Source organism: Scylla paramamosain, chromosome 4 (assembly GCF_035594125.1).
Source record: "Scylla paramamosain isolate STU-SP2022 chromosome 4, ASM3559412v1, whole genome shotgun sequence".
NCBI classification, from domain to species: Eukaryota; Metazoa; Arthropoda; class Malacostraca; order Decapoda; family Portunidae; genus Scylla; species Scylla paramamosain.
This window is the reverse complement of record NC_087154.1, coordinates 10831243-10849298: the sequence shown is the minus strand read 5'-3', so window position 1 is coordinate 10849298 and position 18056 is coordinate 10831243.

Here is an 18056-nt window from a genome sequence, read left to right as displayed (position 1 = left end):
ACCACCACTCCACCATTCCACCACTCACTCGCTCCACCAGCCAGACGAGGCACTCAGGCAGTAAATAAGGAACATGTGCAGGTCTTTCTTATTACGTCGAGTTAGCAGGTGGGGGCGCTGTCTGGTGGGGAGGAGATGGTAGGAAGAGAGGTGAGGGATACAGAGATGTGAAACAGAGGGATGTGAGGTGGAGGGGGTGTTAATTAGTGCTAGATAAGAATGGAGATAGGTTGAGAGAAGTGTTAGATGGAGATGTAGTAGGTGTAGGAAGTGTTAGATAGAGAGGCAGAAGACAGTGGTAGTGTTAGGTGTAAGGAGAGGGCAGTTAGATTTTGACAGGAGGGAGGAGGTAGTTAGTGTTAAATAGAGAAGAGGTGTTAGATATGGAGCTGTAGTAGATGCAGAAAGTGTTAGGTAGAGAAGGGGTAGTGAATACTGTTAGGTAGGGGGTAATGAGAGAAGGTTTTGGTAGGAAGGAGGTACTAGTTTGAGAAAGTCCTAGATAGAGAAGAGGTAGCTGTAACAAGTGGTGGCTAGTCTAAGTTTAAGGCCATTCCCTTCATATTGTCTTATCTGGATTGTACTGAACGCTGCGTGGCTGTGATGTGAGAGAGTGCGGGGGTAACGTGCTGGACAGAGGCGTGTGAGCTGCTGTGGCTGTGAGGCTGCCTGGGTGCTGTGAGACGTGTGGTGCTGGACGAGGCTTGGCAGGGTGGCGGGGTATTTGGCAGGGAGTGTTAGTGCTGGGTGGCCTGCGAATACCGTGTTTGAAAATAAAGATATTGAGGAAGCAAAGAGAACAGTACAGAGATTTTAGTTAACAAGAGAAAAGAAAGGGAAAGAGAAAAAAAAAAAACAGAAGACCCAGACAGTGAGAAGGGACTCGTCAGGGCGTGATGTTTCAAAGGCAGCATTCCTGACCAACAACCCTGCAACTCAGACTCACACACTGCCATTGATTAAAAGAGGTGCACTTATTCTCTGTCCACAATGCAGTTTTTTTTTTTCACAGCAGTGCGATATATATATATATATATATATATATATATATATATATATATATATATATATATATATATATATATATATATATATATATATATATATATATATATATATATATATATATATATATATATATATATATATATATATATATATATATCTTATTATGAGTGTAAACGCTGCCACTCGTTATGGTGTTGAGTAATGAAGAGAGTGCATCCTCTGTCTCCTCCTTTGTCTTCTACGTGTCCTTCGTGAGTTGATCTCCGCCCGCAGCAGTCCAGTTATTTCCTCAGTGACAATTAACTCTGACCGCAACGAACTCCACGGACGAGCTGTATATAATTAGCATGTTGGACACTGCGTGCATGTTTACCCACGTGTGTCGCTCTGTGTGGTGGCTGGTGACGCCTCATGGAGACATAACAAAGCCTGCTCTTGCCTCTAAGCGTGACGGTGACACGAGGCTGCAGGAGTGTGTAGGGGATGAGCGCGGGTGTTTGTTCCTCGCTCACTGGTGTTTGGCACATCTTTCCTTAGTCACTGCCCACTCTGAGACATTTGTCCTTGTTCTACAGCCACTTCCAAACACTATACTGCCTAGGAACTGTAATATCTATTTTCTAATCCCCTACTTTCTTATCGATGCTTATTGAAATTTCATGCATCTTTTTCGGTGCTGCGAATTGTTGCATATTGCAGTGAACGGGTCAAGGTTATAGACATGAGTTCTGCAGTGCTCATCATACTCACGTGCAGTTTAATTCGTATAAACATTTGCCTCAGATAGTGATGTGATAAAGTCCATTCAATTCTATGTCTATAAAACGAAAAAGAATTGAAAGATGGACACTACTGATAAATGAATTACAGTGTTAACAGCTGCCTTACAGTGTCAACAGGTGATTTAGTGTACTAAGACCCGGCTTACAATGCTAACAGGTGACATAGACTCATAGAGTGCTAATTGACGACTTGGAGTGTTAACAGGTGAGTTGCGATGCTAGCAGGTGACTTGAGGTGTCCATATGTGACTTGTGGTGCTACTGATGAACTTGAAGTACCAACGAGAGGCAAATACCATCAAGGGTATTTGCCTCTAAATCTAAATGCAACTATGTAATGAGTTCCACAGAAAAACAAAGGGAAGTGGAGGCAATGTATAGAGGCATTTGGCAGATACATTTTTATTTATTTATTTATTTATTTATTTATTTATTTTGTTTATTTTATTTATTTATTTATTTTTATTTATTTATTTATTTACTTATTTATTTATTCATTTATTTTTTGTCTGACGCATTGCATGGAATATAACATCACCACTTAGGACAGCTGTACTCGTATGGGTGAGCGCCGCGCCTTGCCTCCGAGCTCCGATATTGATGCTGAGCACGCGTTAACGTTTTTCCGCGTTTTATTGTGAGGAGAAGGCTGAGTCACGCTCTGAGGCTGTGAGTCACGTGCCGACCTCCCAAGTCACTGTTTCTTCTCACTAAGGTTCGTGTTCCTGAGCGTGTGGGCGTCTGATCTTCAGTACTGTTAACGGGTTTTAGTGGAACCCATTGGAGTTTTTTAAGAGTGTTTTCGTGATTTTAGTGATAGTTTAACAAGGATTTTATAACAACAAAGGGAAAAACACTCAGAATATTCCATCTAATTATTTCTGAGAACAGTGTGTCTAAGAATACAGGGTAAAGTCACACCTTAGTGCTGTAAGTCACTCGCCAATCCTTTAAGTCACTGCTCTCCTCCATAACTCACTCTGGCTGTGTACTCGTAAGTCACCTCCGCCTTTAGTGGTGCGAGGCGGCTAGAATGGACGCAGGCGTGGGGCGAGGAGCCAGGGACCCTCTCCCATGTATTGTTCCTACGGTGAGACAAGGCGGTTTGTAAAGCGCCTCGTCTCGGTTGCCCGTCTTTAAGGGGACGTCACCCAGATGTATGGTGTTGGTGATAGTGCCATTAAGTCACCCAGTAGCACCTGGAGTCGACCAGTAGAAGTGTAAGTCACCTATTAGTCGCCTGTCAGCATCCGGAGCCTCCTTAATGGTACTCTAAGTTAATTGATAGCACCACAAGCCACCATTAAAACAGCAAGTCACCTGTTGGCACCACAAGTCACCTCTTACCACCACAAGTCGCCTGTTGGCACCACAAGTCACCTGTTGGCACCTCAAGTCACCTGTTGGCACCACAAGTCACCTCTTACCACCACAAGTCACCTGTTGGCACCACAAGTCACCTGTTGGCACCACAAGTCACCTCTTACCACCACAAGTCACCTGTTGGCACCACAAGTCACCTGTTGGCACCACAAGTCACCTGTTAGCACCACAAGTCACCTCTTACCACCACAAGTCACCTGTTGGCACCACAAGTCACCTGTTAGCACCACAAGTCACCTCTTACCACCACAAGTCACCTGTTGGCACCACAAGTCACCTGTTGGCACCACAAGTCACCTGTTGGCACCACAAGTCACCTGTTGGCACCACAAGTCACCTCTTACCACCACAAGTCACCTGTTGGCACCACAAGTCACCTGTTAGCACCACAAGTCACCTGTTGGCACCACAAGTCACCTGTTGGCACCACAAGTCACCTGTTGGCACCACAAGTCACCTGTTGGCACCACAAGTCACCTATTGGTACTATGGATCATCAACGAGCACTGTAACTCGTCTGTCAGCAGCCTGTGAGCACACTAAGCCACCTGTTGACACTGTATGCCACCTGTTGACACTGTAATGCACCTGCTAATGCCATAACTCAGCTTTTAGTACAGTAAGTCACCTGGCAAGTCACCTCTTAGTACTGGAAGTCACGTATCATCAATGCAACTCGCTTTTATATGTCCCCTTTCTAATTATGGTCAATTAAAAAATTACGTGTTGTCACTGTAAGTCATCTGATTTGCACTATCAGTCGTCTTCCAGTTCTGCAGGTCGCCTGACTAGTTAGCACCGTCAGTCACCCATTAGCACTGTAAAATCATCCATTAGCTTCATACGTCATCTATTAAGTCACCTAACCTCACAGTAAGTCAACCATCAGCACTATGAGTCACCTATTAGCACTGCAATTCACCTGTTACCACTAAGCCACGTATTAGTCCCATAAGTCATTCATTAGCGCCGTAAGTCACCTATTAACACTATAAGTCAGCCTTCAAGTCATTACTCAGCACTTACGTCACCTATAAGCGCTGCAATTCACCTGTCAGCACTATTAGTCACGTTACAGTAAGTCCTCCCTCAGTACTACAAGTCATTCCTCAGCACAGTAAATCGCCTCGTGAGCCACCAGCAGCACCGTCAATCAGCAGGCAGCACTCAGTCAGCCCAGTTGGTGCAAGCGCGCCTCATTAGCATAGTGGCGTGGCGGCGCTGGAATCACCTGCCTCGCCCCCGCCAGGTGTTCGCCTCGTTATCGCCTCCTCGCGCCGTCACCTTTAGGCCGCATGCTCCCTTTTGTCCCTCTTTGTAGGACTCGCCCTTTTGTACTGCCACCCATTCTCCCCCGCTCCCTTCCTCTCTCTCTCTCTCTCTCTCTCTCTCTCTCTCTCTCTCTCTCTCTCTCTCTCTCTCTCTCTCTCTCTCTCTCTCTCTCATTACCCCTTCCTTTCCTAGATAATTTCTCCCGTATTTGTCTTTTCCATGTTTCTCTCTTTAATCTTTTTTTTTTTTTAGTTTATATTCTTATGTTATTTTTCTTTTTCTTTCTCTTTCTTCGTTTCACCAGTATCCTTAAACAGATTATTCTCCTGTATTTGTGTATTTCTCTCTCTCTCTCTCTCTCTCTCTCTCTCTCTCTCTCTCTCTCTCTCTCTCTCTCTCTCTCTCTCTCTCTCTCTCTCTCTCTCTCTTGAAGACATTTGATTTTCTTTTATTCATGTTCTTTTCCTTATTTCCTTCTCTTTTCCTTTTCTCTTCTATTCTGTATGTTCTCTCACATTCCTTTCTTCTCTGTATCGTTATCCCTTTCTTTTTCCTTTCATTTCCATTCCTTTCTCTTATCTCACTCCTTTTCATTTAAATTCGACATTTTCTTTCGTTTTTCTGATTTTCTTCACTCCTTGCCTTCCATCTTCTGTAATTTTCTCTCCTTTCTCTCTCCACACATATACTCATCATCTCTATTCCCTTCCATTCTTATTCTCTTTCCTTCCACAACTTTTTTTTCCTGCTTCATTCGTCTTCTTCTTTAAATGAGTTCATTTTTTTCTTTTCTTTATTTTCTGTGTGTTCTTTGTGTTCTCCCCTTATTCCTAACCCTTTCCCTTCACTTGATTACTTTATTACTTTTCTAGATCATTCATATGTTGTATTTTTTTAATATTTTCCTTCTTTTCCTCTTTCTTTATTTTTTTTCTGTTATTCGTTATGTTCTCTTTCCTGGTAATTTCTTCCTCTTCTATCTATCTTTTTTTTTTTTTCATTTCCTTTGTATCTTTGTTCACGTCATTTTTCACCATTTGCCTTTTCTCTTTTTTTTTCTCTCTTCCAAAAATCTTCCAATCTTTTTGTGCGTCCTTTCATTTCTTCTCATTTCCTTCCATTGGTCTGTCCTCGTGTCCTCTTTCCCTTGTCTTCTTCACTCTTTCTCCACTCGTCTATTTCATTATTTTCCTTCCCTTTTCTTCTCTTCTTGTTGTTCCTTATTTATTCCTCTTTGTGCGTGCTATCATCACTTTTCTTCCTTCATCGCTTCCTTCTTCTTTGTGTCACTTGATATGTTTTCCCCTTCATTTACTGTCTTTTCCTCTTTTCTTCCTCATTTTTTCTTCATTCTTTCTTTTCTTTGGTTAATCTTGTGTCCTCTTTACCTCCTACCCTTTTATTTCTGTTTTCATATGTTTCGTAACTTCTTCAAGTCATCCACGCTTCTCCTCTCTTTTTATCCTAAGTCGTTATGTTCCTTCCTCATTTTCCTTCCATTCTTTTCTCTCCCCTCACCCTCCGTGGCCTCCTTTCCTCCCTCTCTCCTCTCCTTTCCTCCCTCCCCAGAGTCTATATTCCTTCCACCCCCTCACTCGGGTATTCCTTCGTCTTATCTATAGCTTGCCTTTCCTCCTCTCCCTCTCTCCTTCCCTCCCTCCCTCTCTCCCTCCCTTCCTTCCTCTTCTCCTCCTTTCATCCCTTCTTTCTTCTGCCTCGCTCTTATCTCCTCCTACTCCTCCTCTGGCCTTAGTGCGTGTGTGAATCTCTCTCTCTCTCTCTCTCTCTCTCTCTCTCTCTCTCTCTCTCTCTCTCTCTCTCTCTCTCTCTCTCTCTCTCTCTCTCTCTCTCTCTCTCTCTCTCTCTCTCACACACACACACACACACACACACACACACACACACACACACACACACACACACACACACACACACACACACACACACACACACACACACACACACACACAACCGTCTTTCTTCCCTCCTTCTTTCATCTTACCTGTTGAAAGCTTCTACCTGTTTTTTCTTCTTCTTTTAACCCTTTGACGGCTTCTTTTCCCTCCTCCGTCCCCTCCTCTTCCTCCTCTTCCTCCTCTTTTCCTTCCCCAAACACCTTCTTTCGCCGGTTAATGACGTGAAATTAAGTCGTGCAGCGTATTCTTGATTCTTGTTTAGTTTAGTTTTAGTTTAGCGTGTTGGTCTTGTCTATCTTTCTGAGGACAAGAGAGTGTTATGGGACTTTACTCTGCTGTGTGTAAGTCCCTTGAGGTTCTTGATTGGCGTCTGTTCGGTACTGTACTGTACTTATGTTACTGACTGAAGAATGAGTCTACCATATGTGAATTTACTAAGATTTACTACTCTACTACTACTACTACTACTACTACTACTATTATTATTACTACTACTACTACTACTACTACTACTACTACTACTACTACTACTACTACTACTACTACTACTACTACTACTGCTACTACTACTACTATGATAATGGTCTGCCACTATTATAAATTCTTCCACTGTGAATTTTCTACCGCTGTTATAGCTTCCTCTTAACCCTTTCACTGTCATGGTCACCCGTCAACATCCAAAAGTGTGAAAAAAAAGAGAGTTTGCAAGGACGGAAGGAGAGAGAGAAACGAAAGAATACCAAGTTAATTTTGTTTCTTGAAGGCCAGGCAGCTTAAGAGACAAGTACAAATATAAGGGTCGATATATTTACTGATAATCATGGGAAAAATCGTCTAGCAGTGAAAGGATTAATGCCAATATAAGAGCATTAGGGAACATGGGAAGCTTTAATCAAGACGCTAATAATATGAGGCCTGCAGTACGCGTGGCAGGCTCTGTTCAAAACATGCCTGCATATTTCCACGAATCATCTTCATCAGTAAATTTGTCTGATCTTCTTTTCAAGCTCCTTACTGACTCGCCACTAATAACCGAGTCTATTCCATTCATCCACTATTCTGTTTGTGAGCTAGTGTCTTCCTAGCTGTTTTTGTTTTTTTTTATTAGACTTTAGTAAGCTAACTTTTCCATGTCTTGTTATACGTACAGTACCATGACCTGTACCACCATGACTCTTGTACCAGTAAAGAGCACCATGACTTATTTTTGGTTTACGTAACTTACACTAGCATGACACTATCTCTCCCTTAGCTTGACCTTTTCTCTGCCATAAGCAACAATTCACGCCACTGAGAAATATGTATAAAATCTATATAAGCTTCTGCAAGAAAAAAAGGGGATAAAAAAGTAATAGATTTTGCAATTTCTAGTCTGATTATGTTAGGAGGTGGCTGTAGAACAAGAAGAAACGTCTCAGAGTGGCTAGTGAGCGAAGAAAGACGCACCGAATTACTGGGAAAGGATTAAAACTTCACCTTATCTCGTTCTGCCATGACTTTTCTACCACCACTACTGTGACTTGCCCTGCCATACATATTCTACCATGGCTGACTTGTTAAACCACAAGTTTTCTGCCATGAGTGACGTTATAAGTGTTAGTGGTAGTGGTGGTGGTGGTAGTTGTGAGGGTGTTAGTGGTGGTGGCGATAGTGGTGGTGGTGGTGGTGGTGGTGGTGGTGGTGGTGGTTATGAGAAGGAAAAGGAAAGGATAGGAATGTCTTCTGTGGAGAAAAGGAATGAAAAGGAGCAGTAGGATGAGAGAGAGAGAGAGAGAGAGAGAGAGAGAGAGAGAGAGAGAGAGAGAGAGAGAGAGAGAGAGAGAGAGAGAGAGAGAGAATGTCTCCCGAATAGGGAAAGGAGGGAGAATGCTGAAAATCTCGAGGGAAGAAGAGAGAGAGGGAGAGACGGAGAAAGGGAGGAAGGGAGGGAAGGAAGAGAGTGAGGGAGGAAAGGAAGAATATTCTGTAGAGAAATACCGTTGGTTAGGATTCCTAGTTATGGTTAGAGCAACACACACACACACACACACACACACACACACACACACACACACACACACACTATTTTTATTTAGAATGAGTGCAGGTGGTCGTGAGCGCACGTGTGTGTATGTGTGTGTGTGTGTGTGTGTGTGTGTGTGTGTGTGTGTGTGTGTGTGTGTGTGTGTGTGTGTGTGTGTGTGTGTGTGTGTGTATGTGTGGTGTTATATCCCTGAGCGTGTGTGTGTGCGTACTACACTAATTATTACCCCACATGTGCGTCTCTCGGGCATAGTGCAATCACCCACACTAGGGACACATGTACGTCACACACACACACACACACACACACACACACACACACACACACACACACACACACACACAACTCGTTCCTGTCACATCTTTACTTACTGCCTTTGTTGTTGTTTTGGTGGTGGTGGTGGCGGTGGTGGTGGTAGCGGTGGCGGCGGCGGCAGGAGCATGGCGGCATCTCTCGGTGGCCGCCAAGATGGCACGCCGCCAAACTGTGCGATATTTCGTGAACTCATTGCCACCCATGGAAGGCTACATAAGAAGAGAAAAAAAAAGCTTGAAATAATTCTGCTCATCTGTTTACTTGTGAAAAAATAAAAGAGCAACAAGCACCGGCGGCCATTTTTGTGGTGAGGTTTAAATACGAGTAATTATAGAAATCAGCGGTGATTCATCCGCTAATCACGCTGTGGGTTCGAGGTGCTCATGTCTGAAGCCTTTATATTTATTTATTTTTTATTTCTTATTGCCACGTACATACCACCACGCCGCGACGCCCACTGAGGCTGGCTGGCGGGAAAGTTGTGGTTTTTGCTTGTTCGTGCTGTGTGTTGTGTGTGTTTGAGGAGAGATTTTTTTGTGTTTGTTGTTGTGTGCTTGATAATTTTTGTTTGTGCTCGTTGTGTGTCTGAGGAAAGTTTTTTTTAAGCTGTTTGTTGTGTGTGTTTGAGGAGTGAGTTTTTTTTTGTTCGCAATGTTTGTTATGTGCTTGAAAATTTCTTTGTTCGTGTTCTTTGTTGTGTGTTTGAGCAGGGTTTGTTTTTGTTTGTGTTGCTTGCTGGTTGCTGTGGCGACGTTGTTTGTTGTCTGTTGTGCTTGTTGTTTGCGTTGTGTTGCGTTGTGTGCTTTAGAGAGAGGACCATGAAGTGCACTGTGCTGTTTGTGTTGTGTTTATTTTGGGGAGGTGCTTATGAGATCGTGTGTTGCTTATGTTGTGTATTGTGGAGATGTGGTTGTAAGTTATTTGTGTTGTGTTTTGTTGGAAGGTGGTGATGAGACTCGTGTTGCTTGTGCTGTGTGTGTGTGTGTGTGTGTGTGTGTGTGTGTGTGTGTGTGTGTGTGTGTGTGTGTGTGTGTGTGTGTGTGTGTGTGTGTGTGTGTGTGTGTGTGTGTGTGCGTACGTGCAAGCGCGCTGTTGTGGAGTGTTTCTCAGTACTGACTATTACAATAACGCAATGTCTCAGTCACTCTATGTTCACCTTCAGTTTTTTACCTACTTTATTTATCGCATTTATTTTTCATCCATAAGGGAGGAACACAAAAAAAAAAATAATAAATAAATAAATCCAGGAAAGAAAAAAAAACAGCACGGTAATTGTCTCTTTTCCCGTCCTCCTAAAAAAAAAGAAAAAGAAGAGAGAAAAAAAAAGAATAAAAAAACAGCAGAGAAAACCCAATTCAGATTAACCACAACAATGACACAGCAACAACAACAACAACAACATTCACGACACCTTCCACTTCATTACATTTCAAACACGTACGAGTGAGTAGCCACCCTGCCTCACATGACCAAATTTGCCCCCCTACTGCATATACCTCGCCGACAGATTCTAATGGTAAATCAATACCCGTGTGGAGCGTCCCTGGTGTAATGGATGGCGGGGGCCGGGCTTTAACATACATACAGTGCTGAGGTGAAGGTAACGCAGTGTAGATCTCTGTCCTGCATCTTTCTGTCGCAGCCTTTGAGGGAGACACGAGTGACGGCCAGTGAATCTCCTCCAATGGGATTTGTGGAAAAGGAAGAGGTGGGGCAGGGGAAGAGAGAGAGAGAGAGAGAGAGAGAGAGAGAGAGAGAGAGAGAGAGAGAGAGAGAGAGAGAGAGAGAGAGAGAGAGAGAGAGAGAGCAAGTGGTCGCTTTTTTTGCAGTGTTAGCGTGAAATATAATAGGAGAAGGGCCTTTCCAGAGAGAGAGAGAGAGAGAGAGAGAGAGAGAGAGAGAGAGAGAGAGAGAGAGAGACGGGGGGGGAGAGAGAGCACATAACAAGTGGTCTCCTTTTTTGCGCTGTTGACCTGAAGGAGAGAGGGAGGGAGAGAGGGAGAGAGGGAGGCGCGACCTTTCTGCTGAAGGAGGCGTGGGCGAACTTGAAGCTCTCAGGCTGCTCTCTGCGGGCTGGCTGGAGAGCGCTACTGACGGAGGGCGACCTGAAAGAGACCAGACCAAGGATACAGACAAGCCTCACTCCCTCTCCCTCTCTCCCTCGCCCTCTCTGTCTCTCTGTCTCCAACTAAACCATGAACTTCGTCTTTCTCCCCCATCTCTTTCTCCTTCCCTCTTCCTCCCCCACGCACGTCTCTCTCTTTCTCTCTCTCTCTAGCCAAGTTTATCTCCTCTCCCTCTCTCTCTCTCTCTCTCTCTCTCTCTCTCTCTCTCTCTCTCTCTCTCTCTCTCTCTCTCTCTCTCTCTCTCTCTCTCTCTCTCTCTCTCTGTAGTTAAGCCTCCTCTCTATTCTTTGTCTCTCTCTGTGTCTCTCCCTTAATCTTTCTCATGTCTTCCTTTCAGTTTATTTTTTCCTTCTTTCTCGTTTGCGTTCTCCCCGTCATCCTTCTTCGTTTTTTATTGCCTCCTTCCTTCCCTTCTGTCTTCATCTTTTTCCTTCCCTACTTACCTTTTCGTCTTTATTTGCCTTCTTTCTTTTTTTTTTCTCTTCTAATCTTTCTTTCTGTTCGTATGTCTTCTTTTTTTCACTCACTCTCTCCTTATTTTCCTTTCATCATTGTTTCTTTCTGCTCCCTTTTTCTTATTTGTCAATCCATCTTTATTTAGCTTCTCTCCTCCTTCTCTTCATAATCTTTTTTTTTCTCATCTCCTCCCATTTCTTCATCTTTAACCTTCTTCACTCCCTTCTCTGCATCCTTCCTTCTTTACATAATTTCCTGCCTTTTTCACTGCCTCTTCTTCCCTACATTTTTTTTGTATCTTTTCTTCTTTTTTCTTTTCTCTTTTACTCCTTTCTTCTCTTCATATACCTTCATTTTTCACTCATTTTCTTCTTAATTCTTTCTTTCTTCTCTTCTTTCTTATCTACGAGTATTTTCTTTCTAACAACCTTCAATCCCTCTCTTTATCTCTTTCCCCCCGTCACCTCTTCCCTCCTTCCCTTCATTTCTTACCTTTTTCCATTTCTTTCTTTTCAGCCTTCCTTTCTTATATAATTTCCTCCCCTCCCCTTTCCCACTTCCCTCTCCCTTCACTCCCTCCCCCTACATCCTTCTTTTTCTTTCCTTTCCTTCTTTCCTCTTTTTCTCCTTTCTTCTCTTCATATACTTTCATTATTCACCTTTTCATCTTCTCTGTTTCTTCTCTTCCTTTTTCCTTCTTTCCTTCCTAACTCCCTTCAATCCTTCTCTTTATCTCTTCCACCCCTCACCTCATCCCGCCTCCCCTTCATCTCTTACCTTTTCCACTTCCTTCTCTTTCTCATTTCTATCTTACGTAGTTTTCTCCCCTCCCTTTTTCCACTTTTCTCTCCCTTCACTCCCTCCTCCAGGCGTTTTGTGATCCCGTTGCTGTGGCGTCAGTGAGTTAGACGTTCAATCCATCAGTCTTATTCTGTCGCAGCTTTTCTCATCATCATCTGAATCATTACTATCGTGTATAATGAGGCGTCTATATTCTCTCTCTCTCTCTCTCTCTCTCTCTCTCTCTCTCTCTCTCTCTCTCTCTCTCTCTCTCTCTCTCTCTCTCTCTCTCTCTCTCTCTCTCTCTCTCTCTCTCTCCCTGTACATTATGAGGTTCCTTCTCTTCCTTCTTTATTCCTCCCCCGTTTTCGCTTACATATTTCCTTCCTCACTCTTACTCACTCATTCTTTCCTCCTCCTCCTTCTCCTCCTCCTCTTCCTCCTTCTCCTCATCTCTACATATATCAAGCCTCCTTCCCTTATTTTCTCCATTCTTTCTTCCCTTACACACTCTCTCTCTCTCTCTCTCTCTCTCTCTCTCTCTCTCTCTCTCTCTCTCTCTCTCTCTCTCTCTCTCTCTCTCTCTCTCTCTCTCTCTCTCTCTCTCTCTCCTAATCAACACCACTCACGTTCCTTTACTGCAAAAGAAGAAAAAAAGGAAAAAAAAACATGAAACTTGCTCTTATTATTTTTCCACTAAAGAGAAAAATAAAAAGATGAAAAAAAAAGATTGGTATGATTTTTTTTCCTTCTTCTCTCTTGAAGGCTTATGAAAAATGGTTGGGCTTTTTTTCTCTGCTTTCTTTTGTCTTTCTTTGCCTAACTTTTCTTTGTGACTCCTGTGTGTGTGTGTGTGTGTGTGTGTGTGTGTGTGTGTGTGTGTGTGTGTGTGTGTGTGTGTGTGTGTGTGTGTGTGTGTGTGTGTGTTTACAGTGATCTAGTATTTTTTTTTGTTTATGCTGCTAATTTTACACACACACACACACACACACACACACACACACACACACACACACACACACACACACACACACACACACACACACACACACACACAGACAGACACACACACACACGCACACCATATTGCGCAGTAAATGATGGTAAGAAATTATTGTAAAGAAAAAAATAATAATAAAGACAAAACAAACAACCTAAGAAATGTGGAGCAAGGAATATGGAAAAAGAGAATATGTTGTAAAATGTTGGAAAAAAAATTTGAAAAAAATGTGAAAAAAATCAATAAATAAATAATATGTGAAGGTTGTTGCAGTTTGCTTTTACGCTGTTGGGGGTAAAAAAAAAGTTGAGATAAAGAAAAAGTGAAAGTTGTTATAATTACCTATTGCGTTTAAAACTAAGAATTATTATTATTATTTTTTTTTTCATCCGTCTTGTGTTGATGATATATATTGTTGTTGTTGTTGCTGTTGTTGTTGTTGTTGTTGTTGTTGTTGTTGATGAGGATGAGGGAGATGATGATGATGATGAAGATGATGATGATGATAATGGTGATGATGATGATGTTGATGATGATGATATTATTTTTTTCGTCGTCGTCGTCGTCGTCGTCATTGTCGTCGTTATTGTTGTTGTTGTTGTTGTTGTTGTTGTTGTAGTTGTTGTTGTTGTTGATACGGTCAGTGTTGCTGTTATTTCGCCTGTTTCTGTTGCAGCATTTACCGCTCACCACAAATTGTGTAAGAGGGGAACAGTATAAGATAAGCATAGTGACGTGTTATTTCTCACCACACAGCTGATGGTAGGCTGCACTAATGATATTGTCTGTTTACACCACTATCACTTCAGTCTATAATTAAATTGGCCAACGTCTTATCGGAATCTCTTTCTATTATTTACTTTTTGGGCAGCGCCATATTGAGCAAGCTTTATTTTTCCCTCATTCAAGTGCCCTATGCCAGACTCCTTAACTCGTAAAAAAAATAGGAGAGAACAAATCATTTTATCATCCACTCCTGTGCACTTTCATGGCTGATTCTAACTCTGGATTCCACATAAACAGGGAGTGCCACGTGTAGGCCAGACAACTTCTTGCAGCTTTCCTTATTTTCTTATTATAATCCTGATACTGAAGGAAGCAAGGGCGATCCATCATCACCTTCCTTATCAATCATCAGCCTCCCTTGCCTGTATCTTGTGTACTTTGTTGGAAAAGAGATGTAAGGTGGAGCGAAATTTCGTATCGAAGTCTTACAAAAGAGAAATTCCGACAGAGGGACGTTTATGATACAAAATTCTACGAAAAGGAGCCTGGGGAGAGTAAAGTTTTGTGTAAAGTTTGATATAAGATCTTTGTTTTCTTTTTAGATGTTTATAGAAAGAAATCTCGACCGTGTGAAGTTTTCATCTGAATTTTTTTTTTTTCTGTAGAATTGTAAAGTTATATTCACAATCTTTATAAAGTAGAAATAGCAGCGGAGTGAAGTTTACGGCGAGCAGTCTTAAATAACAGTTTTTATATTGAGTTGTATACGAATTTAAAAAAGGAATCTCTGGAGTGATGATATTCATGACAAAGTGAAATGAAATCCCGACAGCATTCATGAAATATTTAGACGAAGTTTTACAAATAAAGAAAACTACGAAGTACGTTTATGAACAAAGTCTACTCTGAAGTTTTAAGGACTTATAATAAAAAAAAAAAAAGAAAAAAAAAGAATCGCCTTTCACATTCCTTTAAGTTGAGTTGCATAATTATTTTTTTTTCTTTCATATCTTTTGGGACTGGTAACTTCCCCCTACCGCCTTTTTCTTTTTTTTTTAATCCTTGGTCGACCTCCTTCACACGTCAAGAGAAAAAAATACATACACACACAAAAAAAGTCTCCTTTCACATTCCTTCACGTTGAGCCGCGTAATCCAATTTTTTTTTCTTTCCTTCTTATCTATTATATGTTATTGGACTGACAACTTACCCCCACCCGGCACCAACCCTCCTTGTTTTTTTTTTTTCCTTTTCTTTTCTTGGTCGACCACCTTCTTACGTGAAAAAATAAATAAATAAATAAAAAATACCTAATCAAAACAGTTGCCAAAAATAACGCAAGGCAGGAAAAAAATAATGAATAAATAAAAGTTGTATAGATCAAAAGTAAGGGAGAGAGAGAGACAGTAGACAGTGAATAATAAAAAAAAAAAAAACGGAAAATGAAGAGAACTCGTTGACATTGACCTTTCCCCTCGATATAAACACACACATTCATTCTTTGTTTTCTCCTCGATTTAAATTCTCTCGTTAAATTTACTCTTTATATTTTATAGTTTATATTCATACACACATCGATTATACTATATTTGTACATTCTCTCTCTCTCTCTCTCTCTCTCTCTCTCTCTCTCTCTCTCTCTCTCTCTCTCTCTCTTGGTCTGTTTCTTTGTTTATTGGTCTGTTTCTCTGCCTCTCTATCTTTCTTTCCCTCTGTTATTCTGTCTGTCTCTCTCTCTCTCTCTCTCTCTCTCTCTCTCTCTCTCTCTCTCTCTCTCTCTCTCTCTCTCTTGGTCTGTTTCTTTGTTTATTGGTCTGTTTCTCTGCCTCTCTCTCTCTCTCTCTCTCTCTCTCTCTCTCTCTCTCTCTCTCTCTCTCTCTCTCTCTCTCTCTCTCTCTCTCTCTCTCTCTCTCTCTCTCTCTCTCTCTCTCTCTCTCTCTCTCTCTCTCTCTCTCTCTCTCTCTCTCTGTGTGTGTGTGTGTGTGTGTGTGTGTGTGTGTGTGTGCACGTGCAATGGTCGTCCCTGCACGCATGACCGCCTTCCCGTGTAACCTTGTGTGTATAACTTTTCACTTCTCTATACCTGACTCTACCTGACTCTTTTTCCTGCCAGGTGTTTCCTCTCATGACCTCTTTTTTAATTTTTATTTTTTGTTTTCTTATTTCTTTATTTCTCCTTGCCTTTTTTTTTTTTTTCGTTTCTCACGTTTCCTTTAACTCCTTCTGTGTACATTATACGTAATCCCCTTTTTTTCCTGTTTTCTTCTTTTTTTCGTCTCTCCCTTTCTTTTTCCTTGTTTTTGTTCGTTATTTTCTTTTCCCCTTTTCTCTTTTCCTCTTTCCCTATTTTCCATTTTCTCTCTCTCTCCCCAGCCCCTCCCCTCTCCTCTCCTCTCCTCTCCTCTCCTCCCCTTCCCCTTCTCCCATCCCTCTCTCCCTACCTTCCCCTTCATCCTCCCTGCCTCTTTCCAATCTCTAACACGTAACCAATGAAATACAGACTAACAATGCTATAGAATCCCAAACATTTCCTTCACTTATCCCTCTGCTCCTTTACCTTTATTGAGTAACCCAACCCCGGTAATCCACTGCGCTGCCACCAATTGTAGTAGTAGGCGAGGAGATCCAGGAAGCCCCAGTGCGAGATAATATTACTAGGCATCCACATATTATAGCCGGCAATAAATGGCAGGGGAAATTGCTTACACCGTGAATCTGCCTGCTGCCCGCCACACTCGTATATTCCAGGATGCAAATGAATAGAAAGTAATGGCTGGTGTATGAAGGTGGGGTTGTAATGGAGGTTATGATCGTGGTGGCGGTGGGTGTGGTGGTGGTGGTGTTGTGGTGGTGGTGGTGGTGATAAAAGTAGTAGGGGAAAGTGAGTGGTGGGTGTATTTAGGTGTGGTAAAGGAAATAAGAGGAGGTAAAGGTAAATAAGGCAGGTAAAATGATGGAAAAGGGAAAAAAGGAGGAAAAGTAGTAGTAGTAATCGTGATAAGTTGATGGTGGTGCTGGTAGTAGTAGTAGTAGTAGTAATGGTGATGGTGGTGATGGTGGTGGTGGTGGTGGTGGGGTTAGTAGTAGTAGTAGTAGTAGTAGTAGTAGTAGTAGTAGTAGTAGTAGTAGTAGCAGTAGTAGCGACGATGGTGGTGGTGGTGTGACATAGCATTAAGATATATCAGACTTCCACCTCGCTGAAGCAAAAATATGTTAAAAAAAGAATGAGCACCAACATTATCACCACAGCTTACCTTCATTCCACCACCGAACGCTTCCTTCCTCAGTTGTACGAAGAGAAGAATCACCACAGTAATTTTCCCATTCTCTTGATCTCCCACTTCTCTCTCCCTTCTCATTCGCCTCTCACTCCTATATATATTCCCTCTTCCCCTTCCCTTACTTTTCTTCCCCATTCTGCCATTCCTGCATCTTCTCTTCCCTCTCACACCTCATTTACTCCTCACTCTCCTCTCTTTTACCTCTCACTTGCATTCATTCTTTCTTCCCCTTCGCACACCTCTCATCTCTCTTCTGCCTCCCTCTCTTCCTTCTCTTCACCAGCTGTTCCACTCCCCTCTCTCATTTCAGTCTCCTTCTCCTCTCACTTCTCCTCACTCTCTTCCCCCTTACTTAACCTTTCATCCCTCTTCTGTCACTCCTCTTCTTCTTCCCCACCTGTCCACGTCCCTCTCATACTTCATCATCCTCATCCCCTCTCCATCCTTCCCCTTTCTCTTGTTCTATCTATCTTGTTCTATCCTTCTTTGATCCCTCTTCTCTATTAGGCCCCCTCCGTCTCCTTTTCCTTTTTCCCACCTTCCGTTCTCCTCCTCCTCCCTTTTTTTTTATTTCCATATTTCATCTCTTCTATCCACCTATCATTCTCCTCTCCTTCCTCCTCCTTTTTTTAATTTTCCACATTTCATCTCTTCATCCACCTATCAATCTCCTCTCCTTCCTCCCCCTTTTCACATCTCTCCTCCGGTTTTACCTCATTTACCATTTTTTCTTACTCCTCTTTCCTCCCTCCCTTCATATCCTTCCCACCCACTTCATCCTCCCATCTCTTCCCTTCCTCATCTTTCTGTTACCTTTGCTTCTCTCCTCATCCCTTCTGCAGTCCTTCCTCACTTCTGCGCCCTGTCCCACTTACCCCAAGCAGCCCTTCCTCACCTCCCTCCCCCTTGACCCAGCCTTTACACACCCGCCTCCAGCATCCCTCCCTCTCCTACTTCCCCCTGCCCCGCCTCACCTGCGCCCCACCTT